The sequence below is a fragment of the Delphinus delphis genome, chromosome 4 (genome assembly GCF_949987515.2).
Source record: "Delphinus delphis chromosome 4, mDelDel1.2, whole genome shotgun sequence".
In the NCBI taxonomy this organism is placed as follows: Eukaryota; Metazoa; Chordata; class Mammalia; order Artiodactyla; family Delphinidae; genus Delphinus; species Delphinus delphis.
Window position 1 is genome coordinate 125,265,307 of NC_082686.1, and position 6,000 is coordinate 125,271,306.

Here is a 6,000-nt window from a genome sequence, read left to right on the forward strand (position 1 = left end):
GTGGTGAGGGTGGGCAACCTTGTCTTCTTCCTGATCTTAGTGGAAATGGTTTCAGTTTTTCACCATTGAGAATGATGTTTGCTGTGGGTTTGTCATATATGGCCTTTATTATGTTGAGGTAAGTTCCCTCTATGCCTACTTTCTGGAGAGTTTTTATCATAAATGGGTGTTGAATTTTGTCAAAAGTTTTTCTGCATCTATTGAGATGGTCATATGGTTTTTCTCCTTAAATTTGTTAATATGGTGTATCACATTGATTGATTTGCGTATATTGAATAATCCTTGCATTCCTGGAATAAACCCCACTTGATCATGGTGTATGATCCTTTTAATGTGCTGTTGGATTCTGTTTGCTAGTATTTTGTTGGGGATTTTTGCATCTATGTTCATCAATGATATTGGCCTGTAGTTTTCTTTCTTTGTGACATCTTTGTCTGGTTTTGGTATCAGGGTGATGGTGGCCTCATAGAATGAGTTTGGGAGTGTTCCTCCCTCTGCTATATTTTGGGAGAGTTTGAGAAGGATAGGTGTTAGCTCTTCTCTAAATGTTTGATAGAATTTGCCTGTGAAGCCATCTGGTCCTGGGCTTTTGTGTGTTGGAAGATTTTTAATTATGGTTTCAATTTCAGTGCTTGTGATTGATTTGTTTATATTTTCTATTTCTTCCTGGTTCAGTCTCAGAAGGTTGTGCTTTTCTAAGAATTTGTCCATTTCTTCCAGGTTGTCCATTTTATTGGCATATAGTTGCTTGTAGTAATCTCTCATGATGCTTTGTATTTCTGCAGTGTCAGTTGTTACTTCTCCTTTTTCATTTCTAATTCTATTGATTTGAGTCTTCTCCCTTTTTTTCTTGATGAGTCTGGCTAATGGTTTATCAATTTTGTTTATCTTATCAAAGAACCACCTTTTAGTTTTATTGATCTTTGCTATCATTTTCTTCATTTCTTTTTCATTTATTTCTGCTCTGATCATTATGATTTCTTTCTTCCTGCTAACTTTGGGTTCTTTTTATTCTCCTTTCTCTAATTGCTTTAGGTGTAAGGTTAGGTTGTTGACTTGAGATGTTTGTTGTTTCTTGAGGTAGGATTATATTGCTATAAACTTCCCTCTTAGAACTGCTTTTGCTGCCTCCCATAGGTTTTGGTTGTCGTGTTTTCATTGTCATCTGTTTCTAGGTATTTTTTGATTTCCTCTTTGATTTCTTCAGTGATCTCTTGGTTATTTAGTAGCGTATTATTTAACCTACATGTGTTTGTGTTTTTTACAGTTTTTTTCCCTGTAATTGATATCTAGTCTCATAGCACTGTTGTTGGAAAAGGTACTTGACACCATTTCAATTTTCTTAAATTTACCAAGGCTTGATTTGTGACCCAAGATATGATCTATCCTGGAGAATATCCCATGAGCACTTGAGAAGAAAGTGTATTCTGTTGTTTTTGGATGGAATGTCCTATAAATATCAATTAAGTCTATCTTTTTTAATATGTCATTTAAAGCTTGTGTTTTCTTATTTATTTTCATTTTCAATGATCTGTCCATTGGTGAAAGTGGGGTGTTAAAGTCCCCTACTATGAATGTGTTACTGTTGATTTCCCCTTCTATAACTGTTAGCATTTGCCTTATGTACTGAGGTGCTCCTATCGTTGGGTACATAAATATTTACAATTGTTATATCTTCTTCTTGGAGTGATCCCTTGACCATTATGTAGTGTTCTTTGTCTCTTGTAATAGTCTTTATTTTAAAGTCTATTTTGTCTGATATGAGAATTGTTACTCCAGCTTTCTTTTGATTTCCATTTGCATGGAATATCTTTTTCCATTCCCTCACTTTCAGTCTGTATGTGTCCCTAGGTCTGAAGTGGGTCTCTTGTAGACAGCATATACATGGGACTTGTTTTTGTATCCATTCAGCCAGCCTGTGTCTTTTGGTTGGAGCATTTAATCCATTCACGTTTAAGGTAATTATCGATATGTATGTCCCTATTACCATTTTCTTAATTGTTTGGGGTTTGTTATTGTAGGTCTTTTCCTTCTCTTGTGTCTCCTGCCTAGAGAAGTTCCTTTAGCATTTGTTGTAAAGCTGGTTTGGTGGTGCTGAATTCTCTTAGCTTTTGATTGTAAAGATTTTAATTTCTCCATCGAATCTGAATGAGATCCTTGCTGGGTAGAGTAATCTTGGTTGTAGGTTTTTCCCTTTCATCACTTTAAATATGTCCTGCCACTCTCTTCTGGCTTGCAGGGTTTCTGCTGAAAGATCAGCTGTTAACCTTATGGGGATTCCCTTGTGTGTTATTTGTTGTTTTTCTCTTGTGCTTTTAATATTTTTTCTTTGTATTTAGTTTTTGATAGTTTGCTTAATATGTGTCTTGGCATGTTTTTCCTTGGATTTATCCTCTATGGGACTCTCTGCACTTCCCAGACTTGATTGAGTATTTCCTTTCCCATGTTAGGGAAGTTTTCAACTATAATCACTTCAAATATTTTCTCAGTCCCTTTCTTTATCTCTTCTTCTTCTGGGACCCCTATAATTCGAATGTTGGTGCATTTAATGTTGTCCCAGAGGTCCCTGAGACTGTCCTCAAGTTTTTTCATTCTTTTTTCTTTATTCTGCTCTGCAGTAGTTATTTCCACTATTTTATCTTCCAGGTCACTTATTCGTTCTTCTGCCATGATTGTATTCTGCTATTTATTCCTTCTAGAGAATTTTTAATTTCATTTATTGTATTGTTCGTCATTGTGTGTTTGCTCTTTAGTTCTTCTAGGTCCTTGTTAACATTTCTTGTATTTTCTCCATTCTAGTTCCAAGATTTTTTATCATCTTTACTATCATTACTCTGAGTTCTTTTTCAGGTAGACTGCCTACTTCCTCTTCATTTTTTTGGTCTGGTGGATTTTTACCTTGCTCCTTCATCTGCTGTACATTTCTCTGTCTTCTCATTTTGCTTAACTTACTGTGTTTGGAATCTCTTTTTCGTAGGCTGCAGGTTTGTAGTTCCTGTTGTTTTTGGTGTCTTCCCCCAGTGGTTAAGGTTGGTTCAGTAGCTTGTGTAGTCTTCCTGGTGGAGGGGACTGGTGCCTGCATTCTGGTGGATGAGGCTGGATCTCGTCTTTCTCGTGGGCAGGACCACATCCGGTGGTGCCTGCGAACTTATTATGATTTTAGGCAGCCTCTCTGCTAATGGGTGGGATTGTGTTCCTGTCTTCCTAGTTGTTTGGCATGGGGTGTCCAGAACTGGAGCTTGCTGGTCGTTGAGTGGAGCTGGGTCTTAGCGTTGAGACGGAGATCTCTGGGCGAGCTCTTTTTGATTGATATTACGTGGGGCTGGGAGGTCTCTGGTGGTCCAATGTTCTGAACTCAGCTCTCCTGCCTCAGAGGCTCAGGCGTGACACCCAGCTGAAGCACCAAGACCCTGTCAGCCACACGGCTCAGAAGAAAAGGGAGAAAAAAATAATGAAAAAATAAATAAATAAATAAAATAAAATAAATTTATTAAAATAAAAATGTAATTAAAAAAGAAAAGAAGAGAGCAACAAAACCAATAAACAAATTCACCAATGATAACAAGTGCTAAAAACTATACTAAGATAAATATAAAAATCAGAAACAGGTCAGTTGCATACAGCAACCCGCAAGTCTGCAGCTGCTCCCAAAGTCCACCACATCAATTTTGGGATGATTCATTGTCTATTCAGGTATTCCACAGGTGCAGGGTACATCAAGTTGATCGTGGAGATTTAATCTGCTGCTCCTGAGGCTGCTGGGAGAGATTTCCCTTTCTCTTCTTTGTTCGCACAGCTCCTGGGGTTCAGCTTCAGATTTGGCCCCACCTCTGTGTGTAGGTCACCTGAGGGCATCTGTTCTTTGTTCAGACAGGAGGGGATTAAAGGAGTGCTGATTAGGGGGCTCTGGCTCACTCAGACTGGGTGGAGGGAGGGGTACAGAATGTGGGGTGAGCCTGTGGCGGTAGAGGCCGGCATGATGTTGCAACAGCCTGAGGCGCGCTGTGCGTTCTCCCGGGGAAGTTGTCCCTGGATCACGAGACCCTGGCAGTGGTGGGCTGCACAGACACCCAGGGGGGAGGTGTGGATAGTGACCTGTGCTTGCACACAGCTGTCTTGGTGGCTGCAGTAGCAGCCTTAGCATTTCATGCCCGTCTCTGGTGTCCGCACTGGTAGCCGCGGCTCATGCCTGTCTCTAAAGGTCGTTTAGGTGGTGCTCTGAATCCCCTCTCCTCATGCACCTCCAAACAATGGTCTCTTGCCTCTTCAGCAGTTCCAGACTTTTTCTTGGACTCCCTCCCGGCTAGCCATGGCGCACTAGCCCCCTTCAGGCTGTGTTCACACAGCCAACCCCAGTCCTCTCCTTGGGATCTGATCTCCGAAGCCCGAGCCTCAGCTCCCAGCCCCGCCTGCCACGGCGGGTGAGCAGACAAGCCTCCCGGGCTGGTGAGTGCTGGTCAGCACCGATCCTCTGTGTGGGAATCTGCCCACTTTTCCCTCCGCACCCCTGTTGCTGCACTCTCCTCTGTGGCTCAGAAGCTTCCCCCCTCCACCACCTGCAGTCTCCGCCCACGAAGGGGCTTCCTAGTGTGTGGAAATCTTTCCTCCTTCACAGCTCCCTCCTATTGGTGCAGGTCCCGTCCCTATTCTTTTGTCTCTGTTTTTCCTTTTCTCTTTTGCCCTATCCAGGTACGTGGGGAGTTTCTTGCCTTTTGGGAAGTCTAAGGTCTTCTGCCAGTGTTCAGTAGGTGTTCTGTAGGAGTTGTCCCACATGTAGATGTATTTTTGTTGTATTTGTGGGGAGGAAGGTGTTCTCCACATCTTACTCCTCTGCCATCTTGAAGGTCCTCCTCAGGAAAAAATTTTAAAGGAATGTTTTCTTCATCCAATCCCATGGACTACTGAATTCTGTCCCTGCACCCAGACAAAGGACTCTTGTTTTACAGGGGTCTGGGATCAATACATTGACTCCATTTCTACTGTTAATGTGGAGAGCACCTTAATGAGACCCATCTCCCCATGAGAAGGCAAGAGGTATATTCATTCCCTCAGGAGATGGGATAAGGAAGAGGAAGGTCTACTCTTGCGTTGTTCTTTTAAAGCCTGTATGCCTAAACTCTGTATTCAACCTGTTAAACACTGTAAACTCATTCCATACACCTTCCCTAATCCTTTACAATTTTAAAATTTATTAAAAAAAAAAAAAAAGCTTTAGCCGAGAGACAGCACAGTAGAGTAAAACAAACATGAGCCTGCCAGAGAACCCTTGTGCCCCAGCTTCAGCTCCTGCACCACCTTGGTAAGTCCCCGGACTTTGATCCTTGGCTCAGTCACCATAAATCAGGCACAATGATAGCTACCTAGCAGCATTACGGTGAAGTTTAAAGGTGGCAACATCTATGAAATTTGTAAGCTCTGAAGAGCTGTGCAAACACTACAGAAGTTCACTGTATATTTACAGAGGACTGGGTCTCCTCTATATGTCTTTTTCTCACTGTGTGTACAGACCATGGCCCCAGAGAAAGTTAAAGTCAATAACAGCACATTAAGGAAGAAGTGTCCCTGGCTAGGGACTGGTACAGAGTGTCAGAAAGGTAGAGAGTTTCCTCTGCACCTGGTGCGTCTCAGAGCTTCTTTCCCTGCTGCTTTCTGGCTGGATAAAACCATCCTGCTCCGCCAGCTCCCACAAGAAGAACACATAAAGTTTCCCAAGTTTGCTTTAAACACTGAAGTATTCATCCATACACCCACAAATAGTTATGAAAGATATTAGAAATGGCTTTGCAGGTGCCAACCAATTGGAACTGTAGAGCCACCAGGGAATACAATGGCTCTTCTGTTTTGAAATAAATATTTCAATGTGCAAATATTTGTGGGCATTTTGTTAAGCCCCTGTACACATGGCTAACTCTTCAGCCTATACTCTGCCAAATGCCAGTAATACAGAGACCATATTCCATTTTATGTGAGCAGTTATTCTTTTAAGATTTGTACATGTAT